General features: G+C 46.8%; 1 protein-coding gene across 10 annotated transcripts in view; it reads left to right on the top strand.

The window, feature by feature from the left end:
- KDM6B (lysine demethylase 6B) overlaps window positions 1-22,389 on the top strand; it is a 104,238-nt gene that overhangs the window by 29,547 nt on the left and 52,302 nt on the right. For 6 of the 10 annotated variants that reach the window (XM_042476471.1, XM_042476469.1, XM_042476476.1 and 3 more), the window contains one exon: window positions 12,320-12,458. The gene's annotated coding sequence lies outside the window, so the exon portion shown is untranslated. Of the gene's footprint in view, window positions 1-1,396; window positions 1,776-11,472; window positions 11,527-12,319; window positions 12,459-16,953; window positions 17,281-17,785; window positions 17,886-22,389 lie in introns of those variants that run through there. The other 4 variants (XM_042476468.1, XM_042476472.1, XM_042476473.1 and 1 more) reach the window with 4 other exon arrangements.

Here is a 22,389-nt window from a genome sequence, read left to right as displayed (position 1 = left end):
TAATAATAATAATAATAATAATAATAATAATAATAATAATAATAATAATAATTAGCATGCACAAATAACTGGCAGATAAAGGACTTTGGGAAAGTAGACTGGGCATATTTCAGCCTGCCTACCAGAATAAGTTATAGTACCTTGTGGGAATAAATGACAGGAATGCAGATTTAAGTTGGACATTGGAAAGAACGACTGGCACTCGGTAAGAGAAAGTCAGATATGAAACAAGCCATCTTGTGCAGGCAGGTTTCTGTGGGATCTATTTATCTGAAAATTTTAAAGGAAAAACTGGGCGCTGGTCTAAGAGATCCCAGTGCATGGGTGCCAGTCCAGGGTTGGCAGTCCAAAAGGATTTAGAATTTTAGCCAGTTAGGATTCTGCAACACAGCATCACATTCTGGAGTTGCAACTTTTGCTCTCCCCCCCCCCCCCCCGTCCCTTGCCTCTCTCCTCCACCCTGGAAATGTCTATAGTCGCTAAATAAAACTAGCAGGGATCCATGGTTGTCGTGGTCCAGATGGCAGAATTAGTACGTGGTCATGGGGTTGCTTGTCCTTTTCCACCTCATGCACATGTGACTCACAGTCAAAAATGCATCCAGACGCCTTTCATCCATCCTCCTCCTATCCATCCTCTGCTCTAACCACCTGTCTTGTTTGTCAGTATACACACACATACAAACACACACACACAAAACCCCAAACAGCTTCCCCTACATGCATTTTTTCCATCCCCCCCCCTTCCATCCCATCCACACCCCAATCTCTGCCTCTGTGCCATCTCTCCTCCTTCCCATGGAAGCATCTCTCTCCTTCCTTAGACATCTCCCTCCCTTTCCAGCCTGGCCCTATCTGAACCCGACTTTTCAGTCCAGCCGCTCACGCCACCACCCCCATCCCTACGCCTCTTGCTCTGCGCCCTCCTTCCCAGGAAACCTGTTTGTTCCAGCAAGCCCCCTCCCCTCCTTCCCAAACCACCCTTGAACAACAACCTCCCACCCCCAGCCCCATACACCCCCACACACCCAGAGAGCATCCAAGTGCATTGCTCTTCCAGTATCCATCCAGTAACCCCACTTCTCAGTCCCGTCCACTTCTCCTGGCTTCCTTCCTTCCTTCCTTCCCTGTGTGTATGTGTGTTTGAGAGAGAGAGACATTTGTGTTCCTTCTCCAGCAGTGGGCTCTCTCTTCTCCTTTCCCCTGCCTGCGCATGAGAGCATGTGAGCTGGGAACATGGAAGTCAGCCTGTCTTTTTTTAAGCCGGAAAGGGAGGGAGAGGAGGAAGAAGAGGGGGAGGAGGTATGTCTGGGCTTGGGGAAGGGGGGGCGAGTAGGGGGTTGGGCACGGAACACAACCCTCATTTCTTTGGTTGGGGAGGGGCCGGAGGGGGGGGGGCAAGCGAGCTAAGGCAAGCCAGCCAGCCAGCCAGCCATCGAGTGTGCAAGAGAAGGGAGTTAGTGGAGAAAGCTCACAACGCCGCCGAATCCTGTGGATTTATCCTAGTTGGCACTAAAGTCCGCTCCCCCAAAAGCAGCAAGATTGGCCATATTTTTTTCCACAAAAAAATTATTTTGGTGCCCTTTGGAATTTTTTTCCTTTTTCTGTTTTTGTTTTTTGGTCGTCTTTTCCCTGTGGGTTTTTTTAAATTGGAAAATTTACCATTTTTTTCCTCCTATTTCTCTCCCAGTTCTTCTGTGGGGAGATCCTGACGAACGGAGTCCTCTTTCCCATATCCCCCCCCCCAAAAAAACCTTAGCAGTTCCCTTTCTGCAGGTAATGTTGGTTTCTCCTCCAAATCTTTCTTTCTCTGAACCCCCACCCACCCCCTTGATGTCTGTGTGGTTCACCCCCCCCCCTTTTTTTTTTTCTTGGAACAGTTTGGGGGGATCTCTAGCTGTTTAGCTTGATGTGTGTGTGTGTGTGTGTGTGTGTGGTGTTGGTGGTGGTGGGGGGACAGAGGACCCACACAGCTTGTGTGTGGCTGGAGAGGGGAGAGCTGGTGTGTGTGCCTGTGTGGCTGTAAGGTCTTTCTGGCTGCTTTTCCTGGCTTTGTTATCTGCTGTGAGTAGAGAAGCGGAGGACTGGGGTGGGGGAACCCAGTCTGGCACAGGCCTAGCAGCCGGCGGTTCACTCCACTCCCAGCCTCCCTGTTCACCTCGCATGCAACCCAAAAGAGGGACCTTTAAAAAAGGAACAGAAGGCGGAGCAGCTGGCCTGGGTTTCGGACAGAAGATGGATGGACGGACATTCTTCCAGCAGCAAAGACAGCCCTGCCACTGCCGCTACCACTGTGGGATCTGAGCAGAGCCTCTTTGCCTTTTGAAGAAGAAGAAGAAAATACTGTATTCAGAGATGGACAAACTGGACTTGACTGACCTGTTCCAGTTGTGCTAAAGGAAATCAAAATCAGAACCCCAGGGCTAAGCCTCTCTGGTGTCAGGTCTGGCCCCCCCAAACCCACATCGCCCACATCTGGTGTGGAAAAATGGGTTGGAGGTCACTGAGACCCTCACCCACCCAAAAATCCTACCGCAGGTGACTGTGTCATCACCATTGCCTTGCTGGATGTCAGGACCTGGCTGGGGCTGAACATTCCCACAACCACACGCTCAGGCAGCTGGAGGTCACAGATAAAAGTTCTGGTGTGTGGATCGAGGTGCACATGGAGTCGTCCCGGAGTCTCCAGTCCTAACAGCTGAGGCCAAACTGGGACCAGAATTCACTGGGATAGACATCTGGATGCCAAGTTGGAGCCGGTTGCATTGTCCATGTCTCACTCTAATTGTATGAGTGCAGCCACCTTCAGCACTCTCCGACAGCGGTGAAGTAGAGACAGGGGACCCAGCTTTCTTGGAAGTGAAGACCCCAATTTCTGGGGGGAAGCCCTTTCCTCATTGGTATAAATGGGGGAGAAGAAGCCTTGTCATTTACACTGAACCTGGCCCTTATGGATTTGGACTGAGTCACTGCTGCATGAGGTCCTAGATAGGAATGGGAGTCTGGAGCAGAATTGCAAAGACCCTTGGGTATTGGCTGCCTTGATGTCTTTTCCTGCCATCAGGGGAGGCAAATTTGGCAGAGCGTGGTGGCTTATGGTCCTGCTCAACTTTTGCACACAAACTCTAGCGTAGCAATGTGGGCTGTACCCTAAATCTTCTTTTATTTTAATGACACACACACACACACTGCAAAAAGGATATTGCAGAAAAAAGGGGAGAGCAAATAATCCAGAACAAATCTGGAGGATTACTTAGATTTTTTTAATTTGGGGGAGCTGTTGCATTTAGAATACGGGGATGCATATGTTTATAGGCAGAGGTGTATGCATGCAAATATTGGGAGAGTGCCTGAGATGAACAGAGCAAGGTTGTTCTGAACAGCAGTGACAGAAGTAGGAATTGAGTTTTGGAAGGCTGTTGGGGGCCAGGAAGAAAGTTGTGCGCCTTCCTGTGTTGAGAGTGCGGATGCAGATTTAATCCTGTTTTGGAAGATGCTGATGCTTTTGTCAACCAAGAAAATGTGGATTTAAGAGCATTTTTTGAACTGGACGGAACTGTGGGACAATCATTGAAGCACGGGATGTCACTTGGGCTTCTCTTGGGAGGTGAGGGTGAGGTGGAGTAGATATGGAAAGATACAGAAAGATTTGGAAAGATGGATGGGCCATGGATGAGAAGCTAGGGATCTACATGAAGGGTCCGATTGCAATATGGCATAAGCTGTGGATGGTGGGGTGGGCATGGAAGTCGAGTGAGACTGTTTTAGCTTTCCCTTGCGCACCCCTTTTTGGCAGGAGTTGGCAGCGGGGGAGTAGCATTCCAGGTGATTGCTAGCTGGGTTTTGAAACACAATCCATATGAATTTGAGGGGTTTTTTTTAAATAGAGGGGTGGCAAGAGAAAGATTTAAAGATAATTTGGGTCTATACATCAAGCAATTGAAATTCAGTTTGTTTAGGATCATGGAATTTACTTTCCGGATTTTTTGTGGATTTTTCGGACCATGTGGCCATGTTCTAGAAGAGTTTATTCCTGATGTTTCGCTGGCATCTTCAGAGAATGCTTATTTTCTGGCTTGGGCTTGGCCCTAATGAATGCAAAGCACTAACAAAGTCAAGAGGGCTTCTGAGCATGTGCAGAGTGCGTTTTGGGTACTGCTGAATAATCGCAATCAGACTTTCACTCTTGAAGTGGGGGCAGGTTGGTGTCAAGATGATTTGGGACAGCTATATGTGTATATCAAGAGAGAGGGGCAGAAAGGAGAGATGGCTACCAATTTTTGAGAAGCTGATGATGGGAACAAGGGGAGGAGGACCACCACCATCACCCCTTACACCAAGGAAACCCTCTCTCTGTTGTCAGACCCTTTCCTCACACTATGCGCCTGGCCCTTTAAGATTGCCCAGGTGAGACGGGCTAGGTGTGCTCTCAGGAGGGTGGCATTAACCAACCGGATGACAAACGGGTCAGGCAAGGCAGCCTCTTCCAGCCCAGAAAAAAAGGAGATTGCCTTGGAAGGGTGCAGGTGAGACAAAGCAGTGGGGCTTTCTGATTTATTGATTTATTTATTTTTATGCATGCATTTTGTTTTCAAGGATATAGTCCTGTCTTTGTGTTTCAGCATGAAAAGCGGGGGGGGGGGATCACCTTTAAAAACTGATTTGTTGAGACTAAAATAAATCAGTTAGTCTTAAAGGAGCCGCTAGATTCCTTCCATCCCCACACACCTGCCCCACGGCTTGCTCACATATTTTGTTGTATAGTATACTTGATCCCCTTGAAATCTGGGGGGGGGGTATTTTTTTGGTTTGTAAAGGTGAGACTAGGGGCTTGTCTGTCTGATTGAGGACTGCCTTATCTTAGTAAAGTTGTTAACCTTCCATGGATAAAAGATTAGACTTTAGGCACTGTCAGCTGCACGGAGCAGTGATTCGAAAGGTGACTGGACACACACACACACACAGGTTTATTCTCTCCAAGCTTGCATTTTTGTTATTGGGGAGCTGCAAAGTTGACAGTGGTGATGTTTTTGAGGGGATGGGGGTCATATGGGGTCATAAAATATGGTCCCTGGGTATGAATGGGGATATCCTCTTCCCCCCCCCCCCCCACCGCTGCTGCTTTCCTGACACCCGCATCACATGGTTTCCTAGTGGGTTGGCTCAGAGCAGCAGTGGCTGATGGGAACCAGGACTCCTGGGTTCTCTGCTTGCCCTGTCCTAGATGGGGTTTTAGAATAGAGATGGTTGTAGGTTATATTTTTGATTTAAAATGGTGAGTGGATGAGTCAGGTGTTGGCTTGTGAGATTGCATTGGTGGAAGAAGGGAGGGAGGAAAGCCAGGATTCCCAGTTCTTTGGGAATGGATTCCTTGGTGTTTCGTCCGAAGGGGGTACCTCTGCACCAGGATAGGTAGTTCCCACTAGTGCTGTATTTCTGCTTCTTCCCACGGTTGCAATCCAGGGAAGAGAGAAACACCCTGGGCGTGAAGGGAAAGTGTTCCAGTTTGGGAAGGATGTGTGACCCACAGAGTGGGGCTTGACCCAGAGAGGCACAGAGAACCAAGAGCAAACCTCATTCATTCCCCTCTCCAACCTTTCCTCTTATAGAAACAATTACTTGTTCTTACTATATAATTACAGTTACTTATATTGCACATTATATTATATTATATTACTTATTGTTACAATATTGTTACAGTTACTGCATGCTGGCTGATGGGATTCTGGGAAATGTAGCTTTATTCCCCCACCCACCCAAAAGTAATTTTTCTAGGATCTTGCTTTGGTGGCTTCTGGGAACAATCCCCAACTCCTTTTTTGAAACTACAGTGGGCTCTTGGTATCCGATAGGGTTTGGTTCCAGGACCCCACCATGAATAACTCAAGTCCCATTAAATACAGTGGCTCAGTAAAGTGGTGTCCCTTGTATAAAATGGCAAAAGGAAGGCTTGCTTTTTGGAATTTACACATTTTTAAAATATTTTCAAACCGTGGATGCTTGAATCAATGTATGAAAAATCTATGGATACAGAGGGCTTGACTGTACATTGGCTTTCTTTTCCTGTTGCAATTTATTCTGTTAACGCCAGTCCATTATAGAATAGGAACCTCCCATTTTCATTCTTGAAATACAAATAAAGCTCACTCCACCTCCATGTCCTTAGATGCCCAATGAACAGATTTTTTAACTCTCCCCCTTCAACCAATATTTTGGAATCAGTTTGCTGGTTGCCCTGGCTTCTCTTAAGTGGGTTGCTTTTAGGGTGTGGGTGTGTGTGCCAGGTGTGTGCTCTTCCTTGATCATGATATAGTATTTACTATTTCCTTTACGTTCTTGTTCTCCACTCCTATTTCTTCTCTTCAGCCAGACAAGAAAATGGCTCAGCATTTCCCAATGCTATTTAAATTTCATAACATACCTCCCCCCCCAAAAATTGCTTTACTGATAAAAATTTGTGCATATTTGGGCATATGTTTCTCTCTGTGGGAAATGTTTTGTGTCACCTCCCACACGTTTTCCTTTCTTGGCTGGAAAAAGCACCTCCATGTAGGAAAAGATGTGGAAATGGAGTTGCGAGTGAGCTCCATATGTGCATAGATTTCACTGGTGTGCTTCACCCATGTTGTACTATCAATGTCACTAGTGAGCTGTGGGTTTTGTCCTCTCCTCCCCTACATAGAAATGAATAATGTGTGATTCAGCTCCTGCCAGGTGAATCCCTGACTCTCCCCATGAGGGCTGGAAGCAGTTTCTCCTGCCTATATTGTGAAAGGTAGAGTGAAACTGAAACTGATTCCATGAGAGCATCTATACCAATGTTCCCCAAACTGTGCCCTTTAAGCAATTTTGGACTTCAGCTCATAGAAGCTTCAGCTATGTTTGCCAGTAGTCTGGGATTCTGGGAGCTGAAGCCCAAAATCCCTTAAAGAGCACAGCTTGGGGACCACTTCTATAGAGTTACAAGAGCTTGATATCACTTCAATTGACCAGGCTCTCCCCTGTGGAATTCTGGGATATGTAGCTTGTTGAAATATTTAGAAGTATCTTATCGGCAGGACCCCCAAACCAGTAAATCCAAGGGTTCTGTAGAATGAAGTAATGACACTTGAAGTGGTATCAAACTGCTGCAACTGTATGCACCCTTGTCTCACCCCCCTCCCAATTTCAATTTTTGTGTAACCTCCACTGGGACCCAACTATATGACCATAGAGCTGTGATGGTTTGTGGGCAGAAATCCCAGCAGTCCATTGGGCTTCTTCATAAATCACCATCATATAGGAATTCATATATAAATATCTTGAGAGTGTGTGTTTTTAAAAGTGGCATTATGCCTAACCAGAGAAAGATAAAGAGGTAGGAATGCTGTTACAAACAGGTCTATGTGATTGAGCAAATTCAGTGTGAGGTTAGCAAAATATAGGTTTCACAGCATGCTCATGTTCTAACACATCCATATCTGACTGTGAGTATTCACATTTAAAGAGAGGTAATACAGGGACAGGAGGTGCCAGCATTGGAGGGCAGAATTAGAGGAATGGCAGCAGTAACTGAAAATTTGGATCTAGAGGATTGAGAGAGAGGAGCAGGAGGAGAAAGAGAGTGAATTAATAGCTCTTCTACTGATTCTGTTCCTGCTGTAGGTTACAGACAGAGGAACACTGGCCCTGGAGATGGTGTTCTGAGCTGGGAAACATGTTTCAGAACAAGAAAAACTAGCCTTTCATGGGGGAGCAGTAGCCCAAGGTCGAAGAGTTTTATTATTGTGTCCAAAGGTATCCTGCTAGTTGGCAAACTCTCCGCCCTGCATCTCCCTCCAGGGCTCTTTTCTGCCCCCCCCCCCAGAACATTTACCATTTTGATTGCAAAGAAAGCTTAGGAAAAGTTACTTGTGGTGACTACAGTTCCCTCTTGTGCAGTAACTTTCCCAAGCTCTCACCTTGAAAGACGGGAGAGAAAAGATATATGAACTGGATCACTTGAGAGGTTAGCGTAGGATATCCTTCTGAGTGTCACAGAACTCTTTTTCCCCTCAATTCTGATGAAGACTTTTGTGAAACTGAAAAATGCACTGCACAGGGAAGGAAGGAGGGTTGACTGTGGGTTAGGAATATCAGTGAGTTCTCCCTGGATCAAGTTCAAGCTGCCTACACCATACCAAGGAACTTTTACATCACTGAACGCAGGTGATTGCCCTTTCTTGCATCACCAAGAAAGGACACCAGCTGGAGCGCATGTGGCATAGATCTTGGTGTTCTCCCCAGTGAGCTCAAATCCCCCATTGCTTTGCTTTGCTTTCATTTCCTTTGCCTCTCCCCTACATTCCCCACTGTCCTTTATCAATTTGAGACACTGTGATAGTACAGTTTGTGCCAGAAATTACATAAGCATTTAGATTTTAGATTTGCACATACAACGAGAAGAACCTGTTGGGAAGTGTATGGACTAAGTGAATGGCGTATTTGAGTGCTGGAACTCCTAGATTCTTTTCTAGTTTTGCCTCTAGCCATGGTCACAAAGTGATAGTTCAGAACATTTTCAAAATGGGATGTGGGTAAACTCGCTTTATTTTAGGCTTATAAGATAGAAGACACCCAGTTCTTAACATCAGGCACATGCACACTGCAGATAATGGTGTTGGAGTGAATACAGTTGGAATAACTGTCTCCCTTTGATTCCTGAAGCTTTGGTCACCAAGCTGGCTTAAACAGACCACTGCAGTAAGGAATTTTGCAGTGTGTAAAGTAAAAGTACCCACATTTTCCACAATAATGTCACTAGTTCCTTTCACCTTGCCTGAGAGCCAGCCTTCTTTTTCAGCCTTTTGTATAAATGGTTAAGGGATTAACAAAGGAGCTGGAAGTTCCTCTTTCCTTTACTGATTATGAATTCAGAACTTCTGGTTGCATGGATGAGTAAAATTTAGAGTGACTTGCTTCCTCTGCAATAAAAGGGATGCAAAGCAGCGGACTGCATAAGTATGTGTGTAGTTCTGGGGCAGATAAGCCCTTATGTAAAATCTGAAGGAGCTAGTTGCCATTTCTGAGCTGTCCAAATGGGAGAAGTGGAATATGAAAGGTTAAACCTGGAAGAGGTTGGTTTGCAACCTGTGAAATCTCATGCCTTTGATCTTTAAGGCACTCTTTCAGTGGTCAGAAGTATTCCAGTTGCTCCTTCCTTTGCTTCAAGGCAGGGCTGAGGCTGAAGGGAAGGTCTGCCTTTACATCTGAATGCCATGTAGAATCTGAATCTTAGTTTTTTGTGGGTTTTTCGGGCTATATGGCCATGTTCTAGAAGCTGAATCCCTCCTGAAAGTAACTTTGCTGTTGTTATTCTTATTTTGACATAATGCTATCAGTACACCTGATGCTTGACAGAATATAACCGGGCAGAACCCAGAGGCATGGATACTTCGGAATTCTGGGAACCCTCTCAAGCTCTAGCCAGTCTCCCATAGGCAGCATCCTCACTGCGGAAGTAATCTGGTTTGACCTGGCGCCACAAGAAAGTACACTTCCCAGAATTCCATAGCATGGAGGCATGGCAGTTAAAGTGGGGTCAAACTGGATTATTTCTGCAGTGCGGATGCAGCCATAGTGGAATGTATTTTGGAAAGGAGGCAGCACTGGAAAAGGTGTTGTCCCTCCCTCTACTCCACATAGAGAGAGGGAAGAGACTCTGGCCCTGGCTGCAGCTGCTTCAGCCCCCAGCCGCCCACCCGCGGAAGGAGTCTCCCCAGCCTCTGTGGGCAGCTCTGAAGGGCCCCCTTGTCCGGATCCTTTCTGTGTTCATTGTCTCCACACAGTGGGATCTTTATCTCCCTCAAGACAGAGACGCCATCCTCTACGCACCACTTCTGTGAACCCTCCCACCCCACAACTGTGTCACTTAAGGAGTGATTGTATCTCTCTTCTTTTAACGAGAGCTCTCTCTGTTCATCCTTGTCCTGCAGTCCATTTTACAGATGAACTGAAGCTGAGGTGGAAAGGGAAACTGAGGCAGGGAGAGAGAGGATGGGTGACTTGCTCAAGACCACACTGCAAGTCTGTAGCAGAGAGGGAATCATGAGGCTCTCCAGATGTTACTAGACTGCAGCTCCCAGCATTTTTCAACCTTGCGACTGCTGGAGGTTGCAGCCCCCTAACATCTGGAGGGCCACATATTGTCCACAATATGCACAAAGGTGGAACTTAAATGTAGAGCTTGAAAGTGATAAATTACATACAGCAGGTACCTGGAATGAGTTACTCTGTGCGAAACAATTTGGTAATGAAGCTGTATTTCAAAAAGTAGCATAAACAGTGAGAATGAAGTTACTGGTGCAACAAGCAGTGTTTTGCATTTAAAGATAATTTCTTTCACAGATCACATTGATCAAGATTTACAGTTTTTACTTTTATCAGTCCTGAGGTTTTTTCTTCTTTTTTTAAAAAAATGGGGTGTAACACTGAGTAGCATGCTGAGATATTTTTTAAACATCGCAATGTGTTAGCAATGTTTAGAAATGCTGTTAACGGGTAATGAAAATAACTGTCCCAGCTGAGCTCCGGTGCTGCTTTTTACTTGCCACAAGCTGCGAGAAAGCGCCAGGTCTTCACCTTTGACCTCCCCTCTGGGTTCTCTCTTTTTAAGAGTTTTGACATTCTGGTGACTCAGCCGCTTCAGAGCAGGGCAGGCTTACTGGAGCAATGGGTATTTTGGCTTTGGGTGTTGGCCCAGCCCCAGAGGGCAGAGGACAGGCAAGTGGGTCAGGTTTTATTTTTTTTATTACTATTTTTTGGCAGAGAGAACTTTTGAATATCTTAAGCATGCATAAGCACACCTCCTTCCTCCACTTGGCTCTGGTATTTTTTTTTTATTCCTATTATTTATTCATGAGTAACATTTAAATCCTGTCTCTTCTCCAGGGAACACAAGGTAATATATGTGGCTTTTCTTCCTCTCCATGTTCTTCTTGCAACAACCCTGTGAGGCAAGGCAGAGCTGAGGGAGATTTGACTATCCCAGGGTCACCCTCAATCAGAGACTAGAACCTGGAACTCCCAAATCCCAATCCAACATTCTCAGCTGGAGATGGGAATCATGCTGCTGGAGCAGTTGCACTGTAACTCCCAGCAGCCTGAGCCAGCACATTCAGTAGTGAGGAAAGCTGAGAGTTGCCGGCCAAAAAGTGCATAGTTTCTGAGCTTGCTCAGACTATGGCACCACACTGGCTCTCATGACTTGCATTGGAAAAGGGTGCAGCTGAGTTCAAGTGGTTTCCTGCCTTAGTCCTCCAGGGTCACTTGCGTTTGGCTTGCCACCAGCCCTTCCTTCTGGAAGCAGGAGAAGCTGAGATACAGTGTACCATGGGCTCTAGTATCTGTGCTCCGATAAGTCACAGCTGTTCCTACTACACAGTTGATAACACCCAGCATCTCACAGCTTTGGCATAGCTAACAGTAGTGTTGACGGTGGCAACGTGGAGGCCTGAATTGGTCAGAGGGGGACCATTTGCAGGCTCTACAGAACGGGGAGGCTTGGATGGTACGGAGATACATTGGTTGGTCAAGTATCATCTTGGTGGTTTGTTCTCAATGCCACTGAAGGCCCGGACAGTTTGTGCACCAATTGTTAAGGGAGTTTTCTTCAAGGATATGAGGTTGATGGCCAGTGCCTTCCATGTGAAATCCTTTTCCTTCCCAGACTGTGTTTGGCTGTGCATTTTCTTCTCCTGACCTGATGCAATCTTGTACAGTCATGGTCGCATGATATGTGTATAGTGTGGAGCATGGCAGCTGAAGCGTGTGAGAAAGTAGTGTGCAAATGGGATGGGGGGGGGACTGTTCATCTCTTCCTACAAAGGGGAGTGTGAAATGTGAAGCCTAAATGAATGTGTGCGTTTGTGTTACAGTCTGTGTTTGTGTGTGTGTATATATGACAGGTTGGCCTCTACTACAAGAAGGGCCTTTTCCACAGCTGCCCCAGCCCTTTGGAATACGCTGCCCACCGAGCTCCGCTCATCTACCACCCTGGCCCAATTTAGGAAGGACCTTAAGACCTTCCTATTTAAACAGGCATTCCCCGATTAAGATCCTGCGGGCCTCCCTCCTCTTCCGTGGCCATGAGGACGGGCTATGGGGCTTTTATTGCTGTTTTAGTTTGTATATTGTTGTTATGTGTTTTTAACTTTGTATTGTGTGCATGTCACACTGCTGTAAGCCGCCCTGATCTTCTTGGAAGGGCGGGATAGAAATAAAGATTTATTATATATTTATATTTTAGTCTCAAGGGTACAGATCACACCATTTAACACACTATTTTCCTTCTTTCTCCACAGGATTAGGTTATCCACCATGGCTGGAGCATAGCCGTACCCCCCCGCCAGCCGCACCTTGTGGGCCAGAACGCCGCATGGGTCCGGTGTGGGCGGGGGAGTCAGCCCATGAGAAAGTCGTGACAGGCAGACCCCCGCTTTGGTGAGTGTGTGGCATTGTTGGGCCTTGTTTGAATTTGCATGCTTCTTTCTCTTCCTTTCTTTCCACTTCAGTTTTCTGTATTGTTCACTGCTGCTGTTATAATGCTTGTTGCTATTTTATTCACAGCAATGGAAGGAGCAGGATGGACATATTGGGGTGGGGAGGGGTGGATGACTGAGGTTTGGCATGTTTTGGGAAGAGCGGGTGGTGATGTGTTCCACTCTGAAATGAAATTTTAGGCCAAGCTATCTGCAACTGCCAGGTCAGTTGGACTATAATTTGCATAATCTCACAACCAGGTTGTGTATTGCACATCACATCAGGAGGACACCAGCTTGAGGAGGACTATCAAGAAAGCTTAAGGGATGGTGGTGAAAAAATTATTTTATTTTATTTTATTTTGTTTTGTTTTATTTTATTTTGAGTATTTACATCCTGTTCTTCAGCCACAAAGTCTCTCAGAGCAGATTGACAGTTCCCTGCCCTCAGGCTTACAATCTAAAAGACATGACACAAAAGGAGAAGGGAATGGCAGTGGGGAAAGGGGAGCAAATCCAGCAGATACTGCCAGCTCTTCTCTCCCTCTAAGGCCAGGGTGGTAGCTATTAAGATGGAGGGAGGGCCTTTAATCTTCCTCTGGGCCTAGGCATGATGAAGCTGTGTCTGTCTCTCCTTCTGTCCATGGATCAGGCAGCAAGTGCTAGGAATGGGCGCTGGTGGGAAGCATGCTATGCTTTAGCTTGAGGGGCCGAAATGCGCTTTCTTACATCCCCAAATATAGGAGTGCTTATAGAAAGCTGTGTTCCTGCTCAAGCGCTGTTGTACCAGTGTCTTTGCATGCTTGAAGAGACAAAGCATGCTCATGTAGACGTCACAGCCTACAAGGACGTAGGGCACACATGCGCGCGCACACACCAAGTGGTCTTTCTCCTCCTTCCCTCCCCTTCTTTCCCTTGTTCTCTTCCTGATGTCTGCCCTCTGCTACTGCTACTGCTGCTGGAGGGGCTGAGCCAGGGCTCTGGGCCTCCTCCCCACCCCTCCTGCCTAGCAGCTGGGCACTTGGGGTGGAGAGTGGGAGGGGGCAAGGGCAGGTCGTGGAGGGAGGTCCTTTGCATATCTATGAGCAGAAGGAGGAGGTTCAGAGTGTGATGCATACACAGCGCCTCCCCCAATTGCAGCCACTGTCACCTTAAAAGGCTCCTTGTTGGAGTGAGCGAACAGTTAACCCCAGCACAACCCTTCACGTTTTGTGGTCTCTCTCTTGTGGGCCCACAGATGTTCCCCACATCCCTGCCCCATCCCCAATTTCTCCATCCCTTTATTTCATGCCTGTCAGCCCCACCTGATTCCCTCCCCAACATTTTGTGTTTGGGTTCTGCATTTCACAGAAGGAACGTGTGCGGTATTTGTGCTCACTGGCTGCAGCTGTTTCTTTCTGTCCTGGAACCTCACCGCAGACCGGCAGCCAATGGCTCACAGACCGGACTTTGAATACCGCTGCTATAGATCCCTGTTACTGGGTGAGGAGAAGCTGTTAACCCTTACGTCCCTCAAGAGCAGCGGACTGTGGGGCCATTTCTGTTCAGCAGCAGGCAGGGTCCTGAATTATTTACCCCACTAAAACAGACATGTCAAATCAATGGGGTTTACTTATTTATTCATCTTCCAAGAGTTGATTCTGGGGGTGTATTGTTGTTGGGACCAATAAGTCTCTAGTTGTGTGTGTGTGTGTGTGTGTGTGTGTGTGTGTGCTTTCATGATCCCCATGCTCTTTTGTTCTCTCTCTCGTGTTTCTCCACCTTCTCTTTGAGTCAAGATATCATTGCTGAGAATGTAAGGTTCACTTAGGCAGAAAAAAAAGAAATGCACAGATATAGGATGGAGTACACCTGGCTTGACAACAGTGAGTTAGACTTAATGGCCCTTGGGGGTCTCTTCCAACTCTATGATTCTAGAATAACTGCTGAACATGTGAAGAACCTCATATTACTGCATTGTGGCTCTCTCTGACTTTTTATATGAGCACTACCACCGTTGTACCCATATGTCATATTTTTAAAAAATATGACAGCATCTAGCCACTCTGCTGTTCAGGGTTTTGGGGCTATCATCATCATCTTTATTATTAGAATCATAGAATCACCTAGGAGTTGGAAATGACCCCAAGAGCCATCCAAAGTTCATAGTTTGGGGGTACTCCTGGATCCATCGCTACAGTTATCATCTCAAGTACAGTAGATGCAATGGCCAGAAGTGCTTGGTACCAGCTTCGGCTGATACGCCAACTGCGTCTCTGTCTGGATCGGAAGGACCTAGAAATTGTAGTACATGCACTGGTAACCTCTCGTTTGGATTTCTGTAATGCGCTCTACATGGGGCTACCTTTGTATCAGGTTCGGAAGCTTCATCTGGTTCAAAATGCCGCAGCCAGACTGATCACGGGTACATCTAGATCAGATCATATAACACCTGTGTTAAAATCTCTTCACTGGCTGCCAATTCGCTTCCGGTCCCAATACAAAGTGTTGGTTATTACTTTTAAAGCCCTAAATGGCTTGGGCCTGGGTTACTTGAGGGAACACCTCTCCCTACACAATCCGCCCCGCACCCTCAGAATGACGGGGAAACTATTACTTGAACACATCCTAAGGTGAGACTGGCGACAACCCAGCAGAAGGCTTATACGGCTATAGCGCCCACTCTCTGGAATGGACTCCCGGAAGATATCCGCTCTAGCGGGTCATTAGAAGCCTTTAAAAAGGCATTAAAAACCTACCTCTTCCAACAAGCTTACCCTCCTGACTCTCTTTAGAGACCATACTCCCCAACCGGACTATGTTATTGTAAATATTTCTGATCTTTTAGTCTTATCTAATTGTGTTATTTTTAGATAATTTTATGGAATTGTTAATATTGTAATGGTAATTCTATTTCTTAACTGTTTTTATGCTGTATTATGACCTTGGTCATAGTTTTAAGTAATGTAAACCGCTTTGATCCCAGGAAAAGCGGTATATAAATAAACAATTTATTATTATTTATTTATTAATCCAACTCCCTGCCATGCAGGAACACAGTATCATCATCATCATCATCATCATCAATCCCGCTTTCCTCCCAAGACTGGGAGCCAAAGCAGCTTACGGTCTAAAAAACTCAATACAATTAAAAACCTACAAAACAGAGAATTAAAACGGCATTAAACTATTACAATATTTAAAAGAACATTCATTTAAAAATAGAATACAAGTTTTAAAAAGATAAAATCACTTCAAAAAACTGATACACTTTGAAACAATACACAAACCTCAGGACTTTAAAAAAAATGTTTTAAATGCCTGTCTCAACAATCAAGGCCTTACCCTTTCCCAGACCTTCCTTCATTGTGGGATTGTCTATCCAGTTTGATTGACCTTGTGGCCTGCATGGGTGCTGAGCAACCAAGGCTTCTTTGTACACAGACACACACACACACACCTCTGAGGCTTCTCTTTAGTATATTTGTGTTAGTGGTGCAGGTGTGGGACCTTGAATTGTTCTCTCTCCAATGGACACTCTCAATACTCTTTGAATACTCTGTTTCCAGCAGGGAAACAGTTACAGCTTCAGCAAATGACGTAAGCTGGTGCCGCTGACAGGAACTGGCACAATCTGCGTGGCATGTCGTGGTCGTCTTCATCTTTTTAATTGCCTAACAGTTGCTTTGGAAATATTGCTACCAGTTCCTTACACAACCAGGAATCTGGAGTGGGTTAGAAATGAGAGCAAGAAAAGGATGGGTGTGTGTGTCTGTGTGAATGATATCCACACTTCCTTGCGTATGTCTTGGCCATTTCGTCAGCATGTGGTGCTGCATTGTGTAAGAGGAGGCAGCTGGGATGTGCCAGGACACAGGGGCCTCCCTCTCTCCCTCTGCCATTGTTGTGCTATCTTTTGCTGTGTTTATACATAGACAGCGGAGCTGCGAACTGCGATATCAGTTGCGTGACGTTGCTCCGCTTACGCTCACCAGCCTTGTACATGAGTTACATGTTGGCGGACGATTTTGAGTGTATATTTGTGGGAAGGTGGGGAGGGGGTGTTGTTGTTGCGTGGTGTGAGGGCATGAGATGGTGCGGTGTCCCCTCAGAGAGCTCTTGGTGTGTGTTGCAAGGATGTGTCTCTGTTTAAAATGTCCTGTGCCTTTGTGTGCTGCGCCTGAGTGTGTTTGTATGGGTCCTACCATTGTGTGGTACGTGGAGCCCACTCGGCGATGGCAGGTATGACTGCATTGTTGTTGTTATTGTTGCTGCTGCTTCTGCAGTTGTGTTTTCTCAGAATGAGTTGTAGGGAAGGAAGCCGGGCAGTTGGGGCTGTGAGGGGGAGGCGACTGTTGTCTGGGATTCCCAAGGCAGGCCAATGCTGCAGGAGAGAGGGGGTGGAGAAGGGAACTAGAACGGCGGCAAGGGGGGGGGCGTTTGATGATGTCACCCAGCCCTTTAAACCAGGATAAGTTTGGGGGGGGGGGAGGAGGGCTGAGTCACTTGTGGCCGGAATTCACCCCCCACACACTCACACACTGCTCCGCCGACTTGGCAGGGACCCCGAGCCCCACACAGTGGCAGCCGAGGTGGTGATGGTGGTGGGGAAAGAAGACAGTAGGACAAGCCGGCAGGCAAGGAACACACAGGTTTCACACACCACACTCGTTCTGGCTCAATCACCTCTGCTGGTCAGGAGCTCCTTTGTACCCCTGGGGGACAACAACGGTGGACAGCTTTGAAGCAGGGCCATGCCACGCCTCTCTTTCACACAGGCACAGCCACCCCTCGTGTGCCAGGAGGTAAGGCCATGCCGTCTGGGTGGAATTAGGGTATACATGTGCACATCAGCTTTGGGTGTATGTGTTCTGTGGTCTCTTTTCTCTGTGTGTGATCCAAGAGAGAGAGGAAGAGAGGGAGCTGCTGTGCCAGTGTGCTGGACAGAGAGAGCCCTTGGTTTATTTGTGTCTCGCGCATGGCCTGTGTGGTGCTCACATGTTGCTACTTAACCTGTGAAAAGTTTCTGCCTTTATTTGTGTGCCTTTGACAATTACAATAAGGATCCTGCCTTTTCAATATGAAATATTACTGTCTGTCTTTTAGAGGTTTTGGTTGTGTTTGTTGGGTATGTAAGGGAGAGAATCCGTTGCAGCTCTGTGAGTCTGTCTTCACCCATTGTGATGCTCCTGTGAACAGCTGCATGGCTTCTACCTTTGTGTTGCAATTTTTCTTTAGGGCCACACAATGATGAAACTCTGTGTTTCTGGCCCCCACCCCGTTCCTGTTGTGCTTCAGTGTCTGTTTTGTAACTCTAGGGCCTTCAGTGGTGCTTCGTATGTGTTTGCGTCTAGATCAGCCCTTTGTCCATTCCACAGAAGGCCAGATAATTTTTCTTAGTGAGATTCAGGTATGTCTTGTTTGATTTTCCTGAGTCTCAGCCTTGTCTCTCTTGACATGTGACAGAACTGGTTTGTATATTCTCCTCTCTTGTGTGTGTGTGTGTGTGTGTGTGTGTGTGTGTGTTTGGCGTGAAAAGGTTGTTTTCTGCTCAAAATCTATTTCTCCATTTCATTTAAAGAACTCTCTACCTGTTCCCACATTCACTCTCTCTGTCTTTCTCTGTTCCACTGTTGGATAGTTCAATAGCAAACTGACAGGATATGGTAGCCTTTCACAGCCTGGCAGGCATGTCAGACTGCAACTCCCATTGACCTCTGCTGGTTGAGGATGATGGCAGTTGTAATCTAACACTCCTGGGAGGGCTTTACAAATCGAGGACAAGCAAGATCGGGGTGGGATGGGCTTTGAGGTCTGGAAGGCTTAGAAATTTGATTCTCACTCCCTGGGAATCCCAAGTGCTGTACCTGAGAAGAGGGGAATTCCTTCAGTCCTCACCTCTGTGGACTTCTGCCCTCCTGTATCTGTTATGCTCTAAAATGTCAGGGTCCCCCCCCCCCCATGGTGTGCTCAGTTGCCCTCTGTTGGGGAAGACATGTTTCTTGTTAATGTTGTTTTTGCCTCATTGATCATCATGGGTAAAGAAGGAAGAGCCAAAGAGAGAATCCCCCCCTGCCCCCAGGGCAACTGGTAGGCACATAGTTTTCAACAGTGCATGGACTCCCACCATACCCCTGAATTTATTCCTTTTTTTCTAGTCCATCGCAGTGGATTTTGGGCACCACTCCATGTATTTTCTTTTGGTGAATTTGTGCATTGTTGTATCCAGTTTACCACTATATGTGTTTCTGTGTGTGTGTAAGAGAGAGAGATTGAGAGAGAGAGATTTTCCTTTATGTCAATGGACCCATGTGGGGGGGGGACTGTTGGGGGTTTAATTATGAACTTTTCATAAGTTATCCAAAGTGTGGAAACTATTCCAGGCATCAGAGCTCCACCCCTTGGATAGCTCCTTTAAACTTTGAACTAAAAACTGCAACAGATTCACATGCACCCTCTCCCATTGACATGGTTGCTATCTTTACTTGTGTGTGTTACTGTGTCTTGTGTACATGTCATATTACATTTGTTGGCAGAGTGGAAAGAAAAGGGCCTGGGTGTCTTATGTTGGAAGGTAAGGACCTGGGATATGTCTGTGGGGGGGGGTTACTGTGTGCCCCTGTGTTTGTGTGTATGTGTGTGTTGTGAAGTTGAGGGGATGAACTGAAGTGACTCTGCACACACTCCTCCCCTCTCAGTGGTTTCCAGGACAGAAAAGGGGAGAGAGGGAGAAGTGGCGGCCGTACTGGTGCTGAGTCAGCGCTGACACAGCTGTTCTCACCCTCCTGGGCGAGAATGTGGGGGACCGTGCATTGTGTCTAATGAATCACATACATGCAGTCACACTCACATACAAAACACACCGCCTGTCTCCTTACAAACAAGACTCTAAAACCCACATCCTGGAAGGGGAGAGGGGGTTTGCTTTCCCTCAAAGTTCTCCTGACCTATTCAGTCTTCCCACACATTGCTCTAAGAAGCCACACACCCGCGCACGCCCCTGCCGCTAGGGGATGACTGATTCAAGTGTCGGCTTCCAGAGGAAAGAATCCACTTTCCTCTGTGCGTAACCTTTTGAGACATGAACCACTGTGTAGAAGTGTTGCATAGGATGGAAGCAGAGACTGCATCTTGGGAGAGGGAGTTACTTGGATGCTGTGTCCCTAACTGTGTGCATGTTGCACCCACTTGTGTGTGACTCCCTGTGTGGGTGAGAGAAAGGGAAAGGGTGAGGGGAAAGAATCCAGTGACACTTTTTAAGACTCAGTGATTTATTTTTTCCTGAGCTTTTGTGGATTTCAACCCATTTCTTCAGATGAGGGGTTTGGTTCCTGTTGTGTGCCTACAACTCATTTCCGACTTATAGTGACCCTATGCAATCACAGGGCTTTCTTGGCAAGATTTGTTCAGAAAGAGCTTGCCTTCCTCTGAGGCTATAAGAGTGTGACTTGGCAAGGTCACCCAGTGGGTTTCCATGGCTAAGCAGGGATTCAAACCCTGGTCTCCAGAGTTGTAGTCCAACAATCAAACCACTACACCATGCCGGCTGACTCATTGACTATGGAACATTTCATATGTGCAGTTTTGTTTGTTTGAATGTACACATGAAGTGTGTGTGTGTGTGTGTGTGTGTGTGTGTGTGTGTGTGTGTGTGGTATCTCTGTATACAGCCCTGGAGGTCTGTGGTTTTGTTTTTGTTTCCAGTGGGAGACAGTGTAGATTTGCATGCACACACACACACACATACACACACATATTCATTTATAGCAAACTAAAGTTTGTGCCTTCTCTGATTCCAGCCTCAGTTTCCAAGTACCACAGTTATCTCGCCTGCCTTGCAAATCATCCAGAGAGCTGGAGAGTTGGTGATTGGCACCTGATGGGGCAGAACAGGAATCCAAAGCTTCCTTTGTTCCCTGGCATACCTGAAGAGATGGCCCTGTCCTATGCAAGTCCCACAGCATGGCAGTATGTAATGGTTGAGTGAGGGACTACAACTGTACTTTGCCCTACATGCTCCTTTACACTTGGCCTATGATTGATATGAAGGAAGCACTGTTCTCATGTGCCATCAAGTTGTGCATCTGATGAAATGGGCTGCAATCTATGAAAGTTTATTGCAAAAATGTTTTCCCAGTCAGCCTCAAAGATGCTATTGGATTCCTTTAAGTCTTGTCATGCTAAAACAGACTAACATGGCTATACTCATGAATCAGTGGTTAGTTAAGGGGCAGAGAGAACCAGTATGGTGTGCTGGACTAGGACACTGAGGGATCAGAGTGCAAATTCCCACTCGGCCTTGGAAACCCACTGGAGAAGGAAGCAGTGGCAAATGTCAGAAGAAATACGGTGATTATCTCTTAAGGTTTTTGTGGCCTGATTTTTTTTCAGAAAAGGCATGCTATTCCTTCTTCTCAGGCTGAGAAAATGTGACTTCCTCAGGTCACCCAGTGGTTTTCCATGGCTGAACCTTGGTCTCCCAAAATCCAACACTAAAACCACTACAGCCTGCTGGCTCTCATTTTTATTCTACTTCGTTTATAAAATTCCTGTATGGTCTCAGTCTTTGGACCATCCGTGAGCATCATCCTCATTGCTGTGTTATGCCTGATACATATATGACACATTCACTTTTCGCTTCTTGCTCTACGCGACACCCACGTTTCTTCAAGTCTCCCTCCTTTTTGCCCAAAGCCATTCTTTTTATTTCTCTCACGCTTGCCTTTGGGATCCACTCACTCTTGGTTCCCACAGCCCTTTTCTCCTCCTTTATGCCTACACCAGGGACCTCAGGCTTTGTGCACACTTACCCATGATGTTCATGTTCTTGTCAGTTGATGCTTCCGTTCTGGATTGCACGAGTTTGCATCTTCAGTGCTTCCCTTTTCTTGTAAATCTGCTGAACCAGCGTGCATCTCTTACATCAGAGACTGTGGCCACAATGGGGGAAACCCAAAGGGCAGTTTTCCAGAAACACCCAACTCAGTGGGGAGTGGGTGGGGGAACCCATAGAGAAATTTTCAAATGGACGAATTTCTAAGGTGGAGCATTAGTCCATTCTGGCACTGCCGTGACAGGGGTGTATCAGTTTTGCTTGCAGATGCCTAACGGGGGTGTTTCAAGGAAGGCCAGTGGTTGCAACCATTTCTGCCACACTGCTTTCCCGGTAGCCACCCTCAAATGCTCTTTTTTCCTCTTCCCGGTGGTGTGGGAGGGATGGAGATTCCCCTGCGCATCATCGGTGTGCCATAAGAAGATGACTTGCACGCATGCATTGAGAAGGACAGTCACCTCATTTGTTCACCCAGAATTCTCCGTGGTGCCGGCACCGGGGCTGATGGGAGGTTATGGGAGTGTACCTGCCTACAGAACATCAGTGTGATGCGAGAGAAAATGGACACGTTTGTGTGCAGGTCTGACAGGGAATGAGTGCATAAGTGTGTGCCTGGCCACAGTGGTGATGTGGTCATTTTATTTTGTTTTTAAATGAAACTTCTATTTGAAGATAGCTGTCTCTACATACTCTCCCCCCCCCTTTGCTGGGATGGGCCATAGTTTCCTTTCCTGAGCTGTAAAGAGCTGCCTACACAGGAAACAGTTGCCTAAGGGGGGGCATTTCCTGCCCCCTCTCCTTTCCTCTGCTCACATTTGCTGCTGCTTCACTTCCTCTTTGGGTAGATAGTGCTGGACGCCATCTCTGTTAGCTTTCCCACAATGCAAAGTGGGCTTCCTGAGGAAGGAGGGGTGGGTGGAGGCAGAAGTGCAGCTCCTCTGGGCTATGTTTGCCTCCCACCACCACCATTGGCCAGGAAGCCAGAGGACATTTTAGCCTGGCCTGAGAGCACATTGTAACCCATATGTGCATGGAGGCCTGAGTAGTGGTCTTGGCAGCCTGGCCAAATGGGGTGAGGAGT

This window comes from Sceloporus undulatus, chromosome 6, assembly GCF_019175285.1.
Source record: "Sceloporus undulatus isolate JIND9_A2432 ecotype Alabama chromosome 6, SceUnd_v1.1, whole genome shotgun sequence".
Taxonomy (NCBI): Eukaryota; Metazoa; Chordata; class Lepidosauria; order Squamata; family Phrynosomatidae; genus Sceloporus; species Sceloporus undulatus.
This window is presented reverse-complemented; position numbering and strand designations above follow the sequence as displayed.